Below are 17,002 nucleotides of genomic sequence, written 5' to 3'. Positions count from 1 at the left end.
TGGACCCAAAGGGAGCCCAGTGTGGGGACGGACGGGTCCAAGGAGCGGTGGGGAGCTGAGGGCTCCAGCCCTGCAGCAGAGGCCTGGGGCGGGGCCGGTCGTCATTCCTGCACGTCGTTCCCTTTAGACCAGACCCAACCCTCTTCCAAGAAACACCTGCCTCCCCGAGCACCTGGCACATCCAGTCAGACGCCTGGATCCTCTGTGCATATCAGTTATTTGATTAAAAAGCCTTTCTTCCACAGTCAGAGGAGATTTGAGGTCAAGCAGGTTGTGCAGCATCAAAACAGCCACTGCAAACGCTTTCTCACACCGCCTCATCCTTTTGCCTTACATCCCAGCCTCAGGGAATCTCAGTTCTTAGTGGGGGTCCCCCCCCGCCCCAGACACACACCCCACACTGCGAGCTATGGGTCTGCTCTGCCTCCTCTGGGGACACCTGCTCTCCGAAGAGCCTGCTTGCTTTAGAAAGAGCCGGGTACCCTTCCTGGCTGCAAATCTAAATCTTGCAGAATGCGGATTTATAAACACATCCCCGGCAAGCTGAACAAGGATTTCCATCCAAGAGAAACGTGGTAAAGTGGTTTATCTGCCTCTGCCCTGGCTTGGGGCCGGCTCTGCTCCAGGGGACATGAGAAAGCAGTGGACGGGCCGGGTCTGGGGGGCCTGCAGGCCGGCGAGGGGACCCTGGAGGGCGGGCCTCGTCACCCTGCCACCTGCCCAGCCAGGCCCCACCGCAGCCTCTGAGACTTTCTCGACTGAACCATCAAAGTCACACATGGCCCTGGTTGCACACAGTGCCTGCGGCGGGGCAGGGGTCACTATTTTATTCTGCCAACATCACTGAGGCACAATTTACACACAGTAGAATAGACTCGCGTTAAGTGCACACTGGGGAGAGTTTTGACAAACGTGTGCCTGTGTTACCGGCACGGGAATGCAGGCAGAAAACATTTCCAGGGCCCCTGCAGTCCCCTTACTCAGCTCCAGCCCCAGGGAATCAGCCCATCTGCCTTTCTAGGAATTCCTACAAATGACCTCCTTCAGTATGGACTCAATGCCTAGCTTCTTAAGCGTTTTATATTTATTCATTATTACATCACCATTACGATATATGATCAAGATATTATTATATTCATCTACGTTTTTGCTTGGAACAGTAAGTGCTTCCTTTTTTTATCCTACGTAGTTTTTCATGGGATGGATATACCAGAATTTTTGCCTGTTGATGTATTTTGGGTAGTTTCCGGTCTGGAGCCATTATTTTTATTATTTTTTTTAATTGAAGTCTAGTTGATTTACAATGTTTCAGGTGTACAGCAAAGTGATTCTGTTGTACAGATATATATTTATATCTCTTCACTTTCAGATTGTTTTTCATTATAGGTGATTACAAGAGATTGAATGTAGTTCCCTATGCTATAGGCAGGTTCTTGTTGTTTATCTGTTTTATATAGTTGTGTGTATATCTGTTCATCCAAAACCCCTAATTTATGCCCCGTTTCTCCTGTGGTAACCCTAGGTTTGTTTTCTAAGTCTCTGAGTCTGCTTCTGTTTTATAAATAAGATTATTTTGTCATTTTTTTTAAGATTCCATTTTGACTAACATGTTTGACTAACTCCACTTGATATAGTCCGCTCAAGGTCCATTCATGTTGCTTCAAAAGGCACTATTTCATTCTTTTTTATGGCTGAGTAATATTCCATTGTGTATTTGTCCCACACCTTCTTCATCCATTCATCTGTTGATGGACATTTATGTGGTTTCCATGTCTTGGCTACTGTGAATAGTGCTGCAGTGAATATAGCGTTCCATGTATATTTCCAAATTAAGAGTTTTGTTCGGACACATGACCATGTGTGGGACGGCTGGATCATATGGTGAGTCTATTTTTACTTGGAGATATTATGGAATAAAGCTGTTCCGATCATTTGTGTGCAAGTCTCAGTGTGCACATGTTCATGTTTCTTGGGTAAATGCCTAAGTGGAATTGCTGAGTCATTTGCCATCACGCCTGACTCTGCGAGAATTGATGACTGTTCTCTGCCGTGGCTGCTCTGTGCATATTCCCACCAGCCACGGACGAGCATTCCAGGTGCTCCATGTGCTCATCAACATTTGCATTATCAGTCTTTTCTTCCCTTACCTTTTTTTTTTTCCCTTTAGGGCTCCCCCGAGGCATATGGAGGTTCCCAGGCATATGGAGGCATATGGAGGTTCCCAGGCTAGGGCTCGAATTGGAGCTACAGCTGCCAGCCTACACCACAGCTGCAACAATGCCAGATCCGAGCCACATCTGTGATCTCCACCACAGCTCACAGCAATGTTGGATCCTTAACCCACTGAGTGAGGCCAGGGGTTGAACCTGCGTGCTCCTGGTTACTAGTCAGATGCATTTCCGCTGTGCCACAATGGGAACTCCAGTCTTTTCTTCCCTTTTGCTGATGTCTTTGTCTTTTAAAGTTGTATTTCCCTGATGCTAAGGAGGTGGGGCAATTTTTTATGTTCTTACGGATCATTTGGATAGCTTCTTTTCTGTAGTGTCAGTTTAAGTCTTTTACACAAGGCTTTTCAAAAGCTTTGGCTATAACAGGAAGCTTCTGGATTGAGGGCTAGAGATGAGCATGTGAGCTTCAGCCCTGTAAGTGGCTGTGTGACTTTGAGAAGTTATTCACAGATTCTAGGAGTCAGTGTCTTACTGTTACAATAAGGAAAAATGACTGGACTTTCTCTAAAGTTCTTTTTCTGCTCCAGAAACCAGCATTAGCAGCTCCATGGCTTTATGGTAACACAGACTCATCCCTGGGGCTCAAAGAAACACTCAGACACAGGACGTGAAACAAAAAGCGACATTAAAGATTTCACCCGGCACCTCCTTAAATTCAGACTCCAAGAGTTTAACATGGCCAACAGTGAGTAACTATTTATTTATTTACTTATTTTCTTTTTAGGGCCACACCTGTGGCTATGCATGTTCCCAGGCTAGGCCCTGAATCAGAGCTGCAGCCCCCGGCCTACACCACAGCCACAGCCACATCGGATGTGAGCCTCATCTGTGACCTACACCACAGCTTGCAGCAACACCAGATCCTTAATCCACTGAACGAAGCCAGGGATTGAATCCGCATCTTCGTGGATACTAGCCAGGTTCTTAACCCACTGAGCTACAACGGGAACTCCTGCACAATTATTTAAGGGCACAGATGTGACCAAACCCAGATCGTCTGACTCTAGGAACTCCTAATATAGGAGTTTGAGAAATAGGCATGTATTCTGTCTCCGCGGAAACCCCCTGGGAGTAAGAGCTGGACAACATGATTTTTGTTTGAGGGCTTTTTTTTTTTTTCCCCACCAAAGTCAGAGATTTTCTTTTGTACCCCTGGCATCCATGTAAGCAAAAGAGGGAAGTTGCTGTGAAGGGTCTGGAGGCCTTGTGAGTTCAGGCATCTGTCTAGGGAGGCGTCTGCAGCCTGCTTTTGCAGGTACATTCCCACAAAGACGCCAACGCAGTGTCCCTGCCCAGGCAGCCTGTTTACAGAGCTGCGACAGCTATAAACATCGCCGCGCGCGTTACATTTGCACTCCGGCCTGCAGAGTGCGTTCTGTAAACTGACAAGTACTTAGGGGCCCGGTGCTCTCCTCCATAATTACTGCACACCGTTCCCGTGGGTGTTAATGTTTACAGAATCCTAGTTAACCTTGCACGGGATCTGGGGTCCCAAGGCTGTGTGTGCCATTCAGCCGCAGAGGGAAAGCTTGTTGGTCCCAGCCGGTGCTGGGTGGACAATCACAGCTTGTTCTCGGGCCGGACAAAGCCCCAACACCTTGGCTGGCCTGGCCCCGAGTCCCTTGATTGCTGGACCAAGGCCTGTTGAGACTTGCCCTGAACACCCCGGATTTAATGGACTGTGATGCTTGGTCTCCCCTGGAACTCCGTTCTGTTACTCCGCAAACCGTGTAGTTACACATTCATTTGCGACGTTTCAAGACCCCCTAGGAAAGAAGGGGCCATTGTAAACCTTTGAAACAGAACCCAGACGTGCTGAGAGCCCCGAGATTGTTTCCAGTAACATGAAACCGCTTTTCATCGTGCTCTGGAGGGGTGACAAAGAGGCCGAGCCATGATGCCTTTGTTCCCACAGTTTACAATCTCTCGTTTTGGGGTGGACAAAAGGCAGGCACGAAACAGTCAATAAAATACAAGGGGCTGTGTGCTAAGTCTCTGCTGGAGGTCAGTCCACAAGAGGTTCAGAAGTGGGTGAGATGGGAGGAAAATGTCAGGATAAGATGGGATTGGAAACAGCCCTTCATGGATGCCGGAGTTTGGGGAGTGGATCAGAGCGGGCTGGCTGGCGAAGCGGGGCAGCGCCCTGAAGCCAGAGATGGAAGGCCTGGGTCATGCCCAGATGGCAAAGGTCCTTGAGAGCCAACAGATGCTGGTACAGAAGAGAAATGCACAGGTACTCCTGTGTCACGAGAAAAGAAAACCCAATCTTTTCTCAACTTATGGTAAAAAAAGTCCTAACAACGGCCCTACCTTGATTGCCCCCTACTCCCCGTTACTTCCCTGACCTCAATGCCTATTACTTTTTCCTTTGCTCACTCAACTCCAGCTACACTGCAGTGTTCTCGTCCCTTCAACGCTGGTGGCAACTTTCCACCAGGACACTTTGCATCGTCTGTTCCCTCTGCCAGAAATGCTGTTCCTGCTGGTATCCACATGGCTCTCTATCTCTCCACTATGTCTTTCAGATACATGTCCTCTGCTCGTGAGCCTTCCTTTGTAACTCAAAATTGCAACAACCCTTTGCCTTGGGCTCTTTTCTGTCCTCTTTCTCAGTGTCATTGTTTTCCCGAGGCACTTTAGTATCTGACTAATTACACATATACATACACATATCTACTTTGTTTATTATCTATCTTCCACCATGAGGATGAAAACTCAGGAGGACACAGGATTTGGTCTATTCTGTTCATTGATGCACAGTACCCAAAACGATGCCTAGATACTCAGTAAATATTTGTCCCATGGGGAAGAAGTCAGTGGTTTCTAAGAGTTTGATATTAAGGGAGCAGTTGGGGTGCACCACACACGGTGCATGGAAGAGGTTCAGGGAAGATGAGTAGTTTTGGTGTCATGCTTATAAGACACGTTAGGGCAGGTATCTGGCAGGGCTCGTGTGTTGCAAGCAACAGAAATCAATCTGGCTTAGGCTAGAGAAAATGCATTAGAAATGTATTAGAAAGGACAAATTGACCCAAAGAGCAGGCTGGGCAATGAAGACCGGGGGGTCAGAGACCAGGACATCTGCACAGAGCAGGGGCACAGGGATCCGGAGGCTGCCGTGGAACCCAAAGCGACTGTTTTCAATTTCCTTGTTCCTCTACCGGAGAGTTAAATTCCACCCTGGGAGCATCCAATTGGCCGAGCCCAGGTCACATGACGGCCCGCATCCATCCTCGTAAAGATTTACTGTGTTTTGTGGTCCAGCCTCCACCATCTCTTCCTAACACCAGTCTCTGTGTTTTTCCTCACTACAGAGTTCACGGGATTGTGATCAAGAATTTCCCTCTCCTCGGCCAAGGTGTTGAGCCTGCTTTTCTTTTCTCTGTTTTTACTCAGAAGGGATAACCCGGGGAATTGAACAAAGAAGTTTCACTACAGTGATCTTTTAAGAGCTGAACATGATGAAACTTACTTTGAACTCCATAAGGCATCACTGTTGAGAAAACACCCCTACGTATCTCGTTTCACGGGAACCACAGCATTTCTGTAAGATACCAGGGAGGTGCTCTTATCCTCCGTCGACAGATGTACAAACTGGTGCTTAGAAAGTTGAAGCAATGTACTCCAACCCCTAAGGCCACAACCGTTTGCATATTAAATTCTGTTGCCAGAGGGCCAGCATCCATGACAGTATTATTCACACTACATGCAGTCACGGCATGGATTCTCCCAGCAACCCTAGCGGGTAAGTACTAATATTCTACTTAGCAGTTGGAGATGGAGGTAGGGCCCGGGAACTTCCCCAAGTGATATATTTACCAAGTAGGGGAGCCGGGTTCCTGTCCCTGCATCTGTGCCCTGAACACTACATGAAGATGCCCTGCAAGTTTTTAATTCAATAAATGTCCAGGAAAATAAAGAAAACAATTTCAAAAAGGTGAGAAAGCACCAATTCTTAATTCAACATTTCCATGGATTGATTAGTTTTACCTTTCACAAGTAAAACGGTTGGCCATAAATCCAAGCCATGAGATTTTCTCCTTTTTATTTCATTTGTAAAAGTTTTATTGGGAGTTCCCATCTTGGTTCAGTGGTAATGAACCTGACTGACATCATGAGAACACAGGTTCGATCCCTGGCCTCACTCAGTGGGTTAAGGATTGGTGCTGCTGTGAGCTGTGGTGTAAGTGGCAGATGTGGCTCGGATCTGCAGTGGCTGTGGCTGTGGCGCAGGGTGGCAGCTGCAGCTCTGATTCGATCCCTAGCCTGGGAACTTCCATATGCTGCGGGTGCGGCCCTAAAAAGGCCAAAAAAAAAAAAAATTATCAAAGTATAGTGGGTTTACGCTGTTGTGATAGTTTCTACTACACGACAAAGTGGTTCAGTTACACAGGTACACACATCCACTCTTTTGCAGATTCTTTTCCCACTAGGTTATTACAGGATATTGGGTAGAGTTCCCTGTGCTAGACAGCAGGTCCCCGTTGGCCAGTTATCCGCTAAACAATAGTGCAGGTCAGGAGATTCTCGTGTGCAGATGGAGAGTTGAGTCTGAGACGAGCACTGCATCCCCAAAGTGGTACCGAAAACAACCATCGAGGACAACACAGGATTTGGGTCAGAACGCTCAGAGCCCTTTTGACTCCAAGTAAGGTACTGGGTTTATTCTTGGAAAAACACATGCGTTTTAACTTGGAGAAAGAACTCCCAATAAGGGTCCCAGATTTTATGAGTAAACCCTTCCATTCCCCAGTCCCACAGTTTCACACCTCCAACGGCTCTCTAAACATCAACAAAAAAAAAACTCAAAGGATTTGATGGAAAAATGGTGTTAAGTCTCCTGTTGTTTCAGGAATTTCCCAATATGCACTAAATTAACTTTCAAGCCATATGAGGTTGAGTGGTAGGAAATCACTGCATTGGACACAGATGGCAGCCCTAATGTCCCCAACAGCTGTTGCACACACATGAAATCAGATTGGGATTAACACGTACCTTTGGAGCGGTCACACCTGGATGGGGTGGCTTCTCTGTAATAGACACCAAGCTTGGCTTATGTCTCTGAAACCACACGACCTCGCGGGCCTTGGGAACATTTGATCCAGGAAATCTGAACCTGGGCAGAAATCATAAAGCATCAGGTACATGTTAAGCAGGAATTTATCTGCTTTTTGTCTGAAGTGGCTTCACATACATCCAGCTTTTGTCGGACGCCGGGTGAAATATTTACAGGCAGGCTGCTTTCTAAGGCAGAGTTTCAGACCAATTCGGGTTCGGTGTAAAATGCCTCTGCCCGCTGGCCACCTGCTTGACCCTAAATTCCGAGGGCAACCGGACCTCAGCTCATGTCTATCACGGTGAGTTTTAGCACTGATATCGGGATATAAGCAAAGCAGAATTTGTGACAAACTCTAGCTGCAACGCCCGTGTCACCAGTTATTGGCAAATGCATGAAAACTGACCGAGTTCATGATCAATTAAAACTCCCCAAAGACCTCTTTGTCTTGGAAAGAGACAGACTTCCTTTAGGGAGGCTGTACTGTTACCACTTCTGAAATTCTCTTTGCCATCATTTTTAGAACTGTGGCTGCATCCTGCAAAGAGACTTACAGCTGTATCCTTGGAGGGTAGGTCTGACTTCTAGAAGTGGCTAAGGGTCATTCAGAGCTCCGCCTGATGATTTAAGGAGGGGATCAAGTTGGGCAATATCAATATATGTCAAAATGAGGTGTGACTTTTAATTAGTAAGGTGGATTTTATTGTGTGGCTTGTACACACAGTCTGAAGGCAATTCCAAACCTTTCTTCTTAATTGTGCCTGTGTTGTAGCAATGTGCATGTTTAAATGCTGGACCATTTGCTTAAAAGCGCAACCGAGGAGTTCCTGTCGTGGCGCAGTGGTTAACGAATCCGACTAGGAACCACGAGGTTGCGGGTTCGGTCCCTGCCCTTGCTCAGTGGGTAGGGGATCTGGCGTTGCCATGAGCTGTGGTGTGGGTTGCAGAAGTGGCTCGGATCCCACATTGCTGTGGCTCTGGTGTAGGCTGGTGGCTACAGCTCCGATTGGACCCCTAGCCTGGGAACCTCCATATGCCGCGGGAGCGGCCCAAGAAATAGCAAAAAGACAAAAAAAAAAAAAAAAAACAAAAAAAACCCAAAAAACAAAAAAAAGTGCAACCGAGACCAAAAGCCTAGCAGCTAAAACCCAACTGAGGTTTATTTCTCTCTCCTTCCTTTTCAAGTTGAAGCATCCAAGGCTGATGCAGGGGCTCTAGGATTTTGGAGACTCAGATCCTTCTGGCCTTCACGTACAGCTTCCATCCTCTCCTCCAAGATGGCAGCTCTAAGAGCAGCCAACACATCCACGTGCCAGGCAGTAGATAAAGGGAGAGAAATCTCTACTTTTCTTTGAAAGACTCAGCCTGGAAGTTGTATGCCCTACTCTATCACTTCTGTTTCAATTTTTCTGGCCAGAATGAAACCGAGAGCCAGGCTGGGAAATAGAGTTTAACTCCCAGCCATGTATCCAGCCAAGCCTTGCGATTTTGTTAGTCAAGTGAAAAGGAATGAACACATATTGAGGAAAACAAGCCGTCTCTGCCACACACTGTCTTTGGCAAAGTGTGATCTAACATGATCGATGGTTTGAGCTCTGCCTTGAGGAACCGGGGGAAGGGGATAAGGAAGCAGCCACAAGGCTGGTCATGATGTGGCAACCACAAAGCATGTGGGACAGCTGGAGGAGGTGGGGTGAGAGAGGGGAGGCAGGATGGGTTTGTGGAAGGGCCCCTTCCCTCAAAATCCCAGAACTAGTTGGGCTGAACTCCATGCTGTCTGTCAGGATGGGTGCCGTCTACTGGTATTCAGATATTAAAGGAAAAACAGAAGATCCCAGGAAACTAGATGACGCAGGGACATCAAAGGCTTAAGCCAGCCTCCCTATTACATTTAAAGAACATTTAAATACCAACCTTTCATTCACGTCATTCATGGAAGCAGAAGCCTGTTCTGACAGGTCTGGTTTTTAACAAATGGTAACAGCCCAGAAAGGGATGGTGGTTGAGGAGAGAATAATTTAAGAGCACATGGAATCACTAGGAAACACACTGGAAAGAATCATTAAACTTCCTCAGGACTTATTCGGCAAGTGGTTTGGAACTAGCCTTCTAGTGACTCCACGAAGTGAAAAGAGCACTTCGTAAACGTAAGATCAGGAAACTCTGCAGCATCTGGCCCCGTCACCACCACATCTGGGGGCTGATGTTTCTACTCAGGAAATACCACTCGGCTGTAAGGCAAGATTCTTCTCCTCTGGCCTCAGGACTGTAACACTTAGGAGACAGTTCTCTCACCATATGGCCGTCCAAGCCCAAGTGTGCCTGACAGTGGTCCTCAACGCATGCATGCTGATAACCAGCATTGTCCACGTGTCAGCCTTTCCCTGACAAGAAGACCCTGACGCTGAAAAGGTTCCTCGGTTATACTCTTCAGCAAACACAGTGGAAGCATCAGAGACGAATCCGTCAAGGTTGGTGGAGACACAGAGAAAACCCACTTTCTTTCAAAAACTGCTGAAAAGTCAACTGATGTGAGGATTTTCTAGAAGGTGGTGACGAAAGCTCAGTTTTGCAGAAAGCCCACCAGCAGGGAAATGGGGGCGGAGAACCAGCCTGTCTGTGATTCCTCAAAGCCTGATGAAGGAGAGCTTTCGAAAGAGCAGGAGGGAAGGACAGAAAGACCATTTTCACAGGATAGAGAGAGAGAGAAAGAAAGAAAGAAAGAAAGAAAGAAAGAAAGAAAGAAAGAAAGAAAGAAAGAGACAAAGAAAGAAATAAAGAGAGAAAGAAAGGAAGGAAGGAAGGAAGAGAGAGGGAGGAAGGAAGGAAGGGAGAGGAGCTCCCATCATGCCTCAGCAGCAACGAACCCAACTAGGATCCATGAGGACACAGGTTCAATCCCTGGCCTCGCTCCATGGATTAAGGATCCAGGATTGCCGTGGGAGGTATGGTGTAGGTTGCAGAGGTGGCTCTGATCTGGGGTTGCTGTGGCTGCGGCACAGGCCAGCAACTGTAGCTCCAATCCGACCCCTAGCCTGGGAATATGCCATGAGTGAGGCCCTAAAAAGACCAAAAAAAGAAAGGGGTGGGGGAGAGGGAAGGAAGAAAGCAATCCTGTGTAAATGAGCAATCGAAAAAACTTTCTAATCTAAACAAGAGGAACATCAGAAAACTACAGCTCACACAGGACTGTGCTTCGTGTAGTCAGATCAGTACATTAACGGAAGGAAAAACAGAGCCCTAAACATCGGGGAAGAGAGGAAAAACTCTTTAGATTTTCCGATGATAACATCATCTATTTAGCACGTTCAGGAGAATCTGCCCCAAACTATGAGACCAACACAAGGACTCCCCAGAGCAGATGGATATGGAATCACCAGACAACACTGCTACACACCAGCATCAACTCGCTAGAAAGCATTTTAGGAAAAACAAAGACACTGTATTTACCATAGCTACAGGAACAAAGAACCCCTAAAGGGAATACATAGCACCCATATGCACAAGACTATAAAAGAACATAAAGGAATAATTAGGGAGTTCCCGTCGTGGCACAGCGGAAACAAATCCGACTAGGAACCGTGACATTGTGGTTTGATTCCTGGCCTCGTTCAGTGGGTTAAGGATCCGGCGTTGCCATGAGCTGTGGTGTAGGTCGCAGACGTGGCTCAGATCCTGAGTTGCTGTGGCTCTGGCGTAGGCCGGTGGCTGCAGCTCTGATTAGACCTCTAGCCTGGGAACCTCCATATGCTACCAGAGCAGCCCTAAAAATGGACAAAAGACAAAATTTTAAAAAAAAGAATAAGTGGAGGGATAACATCATTTATTGGACAAGAGAATTTCGCATTGGGAAGATTTGTGTTGCCCAAATGAACAAACACATTCAAATCATTCTCATCTCAACCCCTGTGGAACTTCAGGGAATGTAGCAAGCAAACTCTCAAGTTCAAGAGGAAGAGAAAATGGGCAAGAAGAGTCCAGGAAAATGCTAGCGAAACAGAACAGGGAGGGAGGCGTGCCCCGGGCTGTGTCAGCACCAGAGATGGCTAATGCCCCATTTGGATCCTGTTTGGATCTTTTCAGAAAGAGAAGGTATTCGTGTGTGCCTTGTATTTGAAATTGGCACTTCTCTTCTGTCCCAAAATATTTATCCAGAATTAACTGACATCAATGCGGAGGCATAGGAACTTCTGAGCTCCATTTTACAGACAATGGGTCACAAATGATGTGGGTTAGGGCGGGGAGGGGGAGGCAAAGCCCAGATCACCTTTATGCAACAGAAACAGGAGGAAATGTCAAGATGAGCTGAGGGTTGCTTTAAGAAAGGCGGTGTGTGACTTTTTCTGTTACCTTTGCCGCAATCCAAAGGAGACGTCATCTTGCAGTTGTCAGGAGCAGCCTCTTTTATCACCACCACGCGTGAAGGGCAATGCCATCTGCGTCCTGGCTGTAAAGGAGTTGAGGTCATACCTTTACAAAACTGGATCCCTCTGGCCAAAACCCTGATCCAATTCCCCTGCCTCGCTCTCCCAGATGCCAGCAGGTGCCGGACAGGCAGGTGACTTTCCCTAAGATGCCTAAACCTTCCCTCTTATTGGAAACAGATGCATACAAAAAGAACCCGAGAGAAAAATCGACTTCTTGGTTTATGAAAAGATTACCTTTTGTAGACACAGTCTCAAGAAACTGAGTGTAAATAAGTGATAAACCTAAGTACGCGTTCCCAAGGGGTTCGGTTCAGACATCCGCCATCACCCTTGTCTGTGATTATTTTAATTACTTGTTTACATGGACCAGGCTCGTGCTTATCACACCATTAGACACTCCATAAACATTTGTTGAAGAGATGGAGGAAAAGAAATGAGGGAGAAAGTGCCACCCTTACAAGGCAACGGAACCATTATCTAATCACTATATTTGCATTTCTTTCAGTCTGGTGCTGGAAGACGGGGTTCTGCTTAAAATCTTCTGCGATGGGTCAGGACCCCTCAAACCCCGACGCTTGGGTGCGTTACCCAGGTCATCATTCCGAGAGTTGACAAAATCCGGAGAGTCTGTTATCTGGGAAGCTCTCTGGCTTCCTCAGTGGACACAGAGGTCTCTTGACTTGCGGCGGAAGCATCCTGCTCCAGGAGCGGTACCCAGCCCCTGCTCCCGAGCCTCACTCAACATATGCGCGGCAGCGTTCAGCTTCCTCGTTAACCTAGTTACAGTTTCATTTCCTTAACTAGGCTCCAGATATCCCATTACTGTTACAATTAACCTCTGGTCCCTGGTGGTCCACGCTCCAAACAGGGCCCTTTTTCTCCCAGGCTTGTTGCCGTGCCCCCACCCCTGCATCCCCACGGCCCCATCCCCTCCCTCATTAGCCACCCGGCCCTCGCGGAGGCTCACAGGCCCCTTCGGTTAACAGGCCACGGACAAATTTCCAGTTGAAAATTGTTTCCAGTTTCCCATTAAAACGTCTTTTAAAGCCAGGGAAAGCAGGAAACTCGCGGGGCTATAAACCACCATCAACCAGCCACAGAATATCAGGCCGAAGAGGAATCTCCTAACGAAGGAGGCAAGTGGGGCCGCCTCTGGAAAGTTCTCTCCACGGGAATCTTTCAGGATCTCTCTCCTCTCCTGCTTATCATCTCGCCAGAAAATGGGAACTTCCGAGCCGCTACATCCCTTAGTTTCTTAATTTGTATTTTATTTGGAAGTAGAGCTGATTTACAGTGTTAAAAATCTGACTGCATTGGATCCGTGTGCTGCAGAGGTGTGGGTTCCATCCCTGGCCAGGGAAATGCCATATGCTATGGGTGTGGCCAAAAAAAAAAACCAAGAATGCAAATTGGGTATTTATGTAACAAATAGCACAAACTATAAGATAAACTGACTTATATAGCAAAGCGCCAATAAATAACAATATTCTTATTTCGCCAATGACTTACTTTCAGCTACTTATCCCCTTTCAGGAGTTGTCACTTTCAAGTATAAAAGGACTTCCAACAACCTCTTAGTACTGTCAGCAACCTCTTAGGCTTTAGAAGCACTCAACGGGACAAAATGATTCCAGGCAGGCCTCGGCTACAGAAAAGGAAGGAGGAAAAGAGGAAGCAGCAAAGAATAAGACATAGAAAACTAGACCTCCCTTTCCTGCTCCAGTCCCATCAATGGACTTCGCGCACACCTACAAGTCCCCAAGCCTCTGCCTGCGTAAGAAGGTCTGCACGCAGTTAGACCCTGCCGTCCCCACGCCCCTCTGCTCCCCGACATCTTTTCCTACTGCTCTTCCTATCACCCCCCACTCAGCCACAGTGACCCCCTCCTTACTGTTCCTACAAAGGCCACCATTGGCTTCTGCCCCAGGACCTTTTCACTTGCCACAACTCTCCTCGGAACACTTCCTCCCCAGGTGGCCACCTGACTTCTTTCAGGCACCTCAACTATGACTTCATCGGTTACTCCTACCCTCCCTGTCTCACATGCTACTCCTCATCCTCCTTAATTTTGCTTCCTAGCAGCTTCTCACCCTATAGTCTCTGTGTATGCAAGGATTTGGGTGGAGCTGTACATTTTCTGTCTGCTCTCCAAGTAGGCAGGGATGTTGGGCCGCTTATTGCTACAACGCTTTGCCTAGAACACTGCCTGCCATCCAACAAATATTTGCAAAATTAGTGACTAATCAGTAGGGGGAGAGAGAAAGCCTTTCACAAGCACTTTAAACACCAACCCATCCAAATCACAGTCCCAGGAAGCGGATCGTGAAAATCCTTTGCAATACAACGTTCACTCTCGTCCTGTGTATGTTAGTGAGCAACGTAGTTTATAGCTATCGCAGGGATATATGCGGAAAATCAGCTGGTGTAGAAAGGAAACAACAGCATCCCATGAACCACAGGTAGGAACTCATGACGTGGACAGAGATGGCAGGAGAAACACTGTAACATCCACCACTGAAAAGGGAGTCGGAAAGCAACACGGGAAGCTCCAAGCCAGGAGCATCAAGCCCACAGGGATCCGGCAGGGAACACCGGTGAGTGAAGCAGCAGGTGGGAGACGTGGGGACCGTGGGCACACAGAAGGACAACAAGCAGCTCTCCTTCAGCGACAGGCTTTCCCTGGGATGTTGTGACCGGCACTGCCAGATCTTCCAATATTCCAAGACCACATGGAAATCTGATTTTTGTATGAAATCACATTGCAACTAATTTTTAAAATAAAAGCACTGGTTGGGGGTGGGGGATTGAGAGGGCTGCGATAGCATATACACATCACAGCATAAAATAGGTGATTAACAAGAGCCTAATGCAGAGCCCGGGGCATCTACTCCATAGTTTGTAGTAACCTATATGGGGAAAAATATGGATATATTTATATGTGTGACTGATTCGCGTTGCTGTACACCTGAAACTAATAGGACATTGTCAGTCAACAATATGCCAATAAAATGAAAGAAAAACATAAAGTATTTTTAAAAATTAAAGTACTGACAAAAAAAAAAAAAAAAAGGAGTTACCGTCGTGGCGCAGTGGTTAACGAAGGAACCATGAGGTTGAGGGTTCGGTCCCTGCCCTTGCTCAGTGGGTCAAGGTTCCGGCGTTGCCGTGAGCTGTGGTGTAGGTCGCAGACGTGGCTCGGATCCTGCGTTGCGGTGGCTCTGGCGTAGGCTGGCAGCTATAGCTCCGATTAGACCCCTAGCCTGGGAACCTCCATATGCCGCGGGAGCGGCCCAAGAAATGGCAAAAAGACAAAAAAATAAATAAATAAATAAATAAAAATTAAAATTAAACTAAAGTACTGAGCTGGGGCAATGCTTAGAAAGATCAGGTCTGTGGGTCCCACTTCACAGTTTCTGCTCTTTAGGAATAAATAAGACATAACCAGGCCTGGAGATGCGTCTTTTGGGTTGAGGTGTCACTTGGGTTCAGGTGGGTTTAGGACCCTGTTAAGTCCGTGTGCCCAGGCCTGACACCCCAGCACAGGGACAGAGTTAAACCCGCTTTTTGTGACACGGTACACTTACCCAACAATCGCCATTTCCTTCGGAGGCAGAGTAGGCCCTTAGCACCCGCGGGTTTTGTAGCCTCAGATTTAACCAATCACGGAGCACGTCCTATGTTTAAGATCCGCGATTGGTTGAATCCACTCGCGGATACAGAGGGCCGACTCTGGCACTTGAGCATGCGCAGATCTCGGTCCTGGAACCAGTCCCCCTCCCACCCAACGGGGCTGCGGAGGGACGACGGCACGGTGCTCTTACAGTCTGTGCAGCTTAATGTATTTTCCCTAACTGAACACCCCAGAGGGAAAGCACCAGATCAAGAAGCAGAGATCGCCGGAATCCCAGGAGCCTCCGTCGAGACCCTTTCCAACCACTACCCGCTCCCAGAAGACAACCTCTGCTGTCATGAATTCTTAGACCAGAATTCATTTGGCCTATTTTGTGCCTTATACAGATGGATTCGTGCTGTACATATGCTTTCGTGTCGGGCTTATTTCACTCACACGCTCTTTGTGCGAGTTGGCCGCGCTTGCGGATGGTCTCGTCTCATTCTCTAGAGAATTTCGTGGTGTGAATAGTGCACAGTTTCTAGGTCCATTCCATTGTAGGGAGTCTTTGCTGTTGCTATGTTTTGACTATGACAAATAATGCCTCCAGGGACATTCTGGTATGTGTGTTTGGGTGACTCCGTGTCTGCCTTCCTATTGGGTAGAGTGCTAGGAAGCCAATTACTGAGTCATAGACTCTGATTTATGATTCGCTTCGGTTGACCCAAGAAACATTTTATGAAGCCGTTGAATCAAGTTACACTACACACAGCAGTGTTGCCGTCCCTTCTCCAACACTTGGGATTGTCGGTCTTTTTTTTTTTTTTTTTTCTTCCTAACTCTCGCGGTATTTATTTTTTTATTTACTTAACTTATTTTTAAATTTTATTTGTATTGGAGTATAGTTGCTTTACGTTGTGTCAATTTCTGCTGTAGAGCAAAGTAACCCAGTCGTGTGTGTGTGTGTGTGTGTGTGTGTGTGTGTGTGTGTGTGTGTGTGTTCCTTTTCTTGTATTCTTTTCCACCATGGTTTATCCCAACAGATTGGATATGGTTCCCTGTGCTGTACAGGAGGACCTCACTGCTTACCCATTCTAAGTGGAAGAGTTTGCATCTACTAACCCCAAACGCCTCATCCACTGCCCTTCCTGCCCCTCCCCCTTGGCGACTGCAGGTCTGTTCTCTGTGTCCTTTTGATTTTAGTAATACTGGAGGGGATGGTATGACCCTAACACATAATAGTTTTCACTGGCATTTTCCCTTGGATAATGAAATTAAGCACCTTTTATATAATTAGTGGCCATTAGAAAAGTCCCCCTTATGAGTTATCTGGCCAAGTCTCTTGTGGCCTTTTCTTAATGATTTCTGGAATGTCTTTTTCTTTTTCTGGCCCAAAGTCTTTAGTCAGGAGGACAGAAAGGGGATGGAGGTGACAGACAGAGAGATAGGGAATTTCCTCTCACTCTATTAGCTACCTTTTTATCATTTTTATGGTTTCTTTTTTTTTAAGTTTTTCATTTTTAAAGTAGTTCCATCTATTTTTTCCTTGAGGGCTTGTACTTTTTTGCATTCTGGTAAAATAAGCATTTTTCTACATCAGGGTCACAAAGGTATTCTCTTGAGCTGCTTTTTCCTAAACGTGTAATTGTTTTACCTTTCACTATATCTGCAGTCCATCTGG

General features: G+C 47.0%; 1 long non-coding RNA gene across 1 annotated transcript; it reads right to left on the bottom strand.

Annotated features, from left to right (window-relative positions):
* LOC110255892 lies at positions 3,090 to 16,166 on the bottom strand. Its single transcript, XR_002336858.1, has 5 exons — positions 15,296 to 16,166; positions 13,221 to 13,356; positions 11,635 to 11,731; positions 7,224 to 7,344; positions 3,090 to 5,772 (listed from the first exon to the last, which is right to left on the bottom strand). It is a non-coding gene; the product is annotated as an uncharacterized LOC110255892 (long non-coding RNA).

The sequence above is a fragment of the Sus scrofa genome, chromosome 12 (genome assembly GCF_000003025.6).
Source record: "Sus scrofa isolate TJ Tabasco breed Duroc chromosome 12, Sscrofa11.1, whole genome shotgun sequence".
In the NCBI taxonomy this organism is placed as follows: domain Eukaryota; kingdom Metazoa; phylum Chordata; class Mammalia; order Artiodactyla; family Suidae; genus Sus; species Sus scrofa.
The sequence above is the reverse complement of the archived record's forward strand: the minus strand, read 5'-3'. Positions and strand labels throughout refer to the sequence as shown.